The sequence below is a fragment of the Penaeus monodon genome, chromosome 32 (assembly GCF_015228065.2).
Source record: "Penaeus monodon isolate SGIC_2016 chromosome 32, NSTDA_Pmon_1, whole genome shotgun sequence".
Taxonomy (NCBI): domain Eukaryota; kingdom Metazoa; phylum Arthropoda; class Malacostraca; order Decapoda; family Penaeidae; genus Penaeus; species Penaeus monodon.
In genome coordinates this window covers 6,972,587-6,973,844 of record NC_051417.1, presented here as the reverse complement: position 1 = coordinate 6,973,844, position 1,258 = coordinate 6,972,587, and positions in this window count along the sequence as shown.

The following is a 1,258-nucleotide window of genomic DNA, read 5'->3' as shown; positions in this document are numbered from 1 at the left end:
ATATAAATGAAAGAATAAAAATACATATATAGGGAATGATCAGAATATCAATGGTCTCCTACATATTACTATGTCAAGTAGCAGCTATCACACACCACCAAAGAACTCAACAAGATGCTCTTTTTCTAAAATGGTGATCCCAATTCTCTTAACAGGTTAGTCAGAATAACAGATGTTCAACGTACTAAACAGATTAACCCTAATAGCATGGTCTACAAGATGGGTACATCAATACTGCCATGGATTAAATGATATGGCAGTATAAATGGAGTATTCTAAGAAGAAATTTTCAAACTGGGGTATGGTGAATGCTATGGCATATATGTGCAAATTCTTCAATATCTAAATTTTGTTGTCTACTGCACAAATGCTCACCTCGGCTGACCCTATGGAGCACTAAAACAACCAAAGAGAACCGAAACTGATAATAATAAAAAGCAACTCTCACTTATGACTGTACTCTTTATTGATAGTGATTTCCTGCTAGAAAAGAGTCATAATCAATATAATATGGACCATAAGTAGTTCTGAGTAATTACTAGTGTGAAAATATTGCTGAATGAGTATATAATAGTTTACTGTCAATGCCAGAAAAGTCCTCCATGCAAACTGGAGAAATACAGGTACACATACTGAGTAAGACTTTCTTTTGACATTAATCATGTTGTGGTCAACCTGACGTACAACACAGGAGCAACAGTATATAATAGGAACATGTCAACCACACACTACCAAGTCAAATAAATTACGGGCAGAATTACCAAATATAAAAATAAATCTACAATTTCAACCAAGAGACTGAAATGGAACATGACACTATCATGAACTACAGGACTCCTCAGGAATTCCACAGGGAGATTCTTGCAAATGAGGTTTAACCACTTGATAGAAATACGTAATAAAGATTTTGTACTAAATTTATTTTAAAATATCACAGTTTTGATAACAAAAGTTTCACAAAGTAAACACATAACAAAACCAAAAACTGCTACATAACTATAGGTAGTTTGAAACAATAAAAAAAGTCCTTTTTCTCTGAAAAGTAAACATCTTTACTTTGCATTTGCAATATCTAAAATGATAAGTGTATTAACCTCAAGCAAAACAAACAAGAAAAAATAAAACATATGATCACTACACCTTTGGTACTACAGAGTATCTGACAAAGAATGAATCTTCCTTTAACATAACTACAAACAAAACAACTTAATAAAAGAATTAATTTTGCTCAACTTCATACATAAAAATCAATTACCCA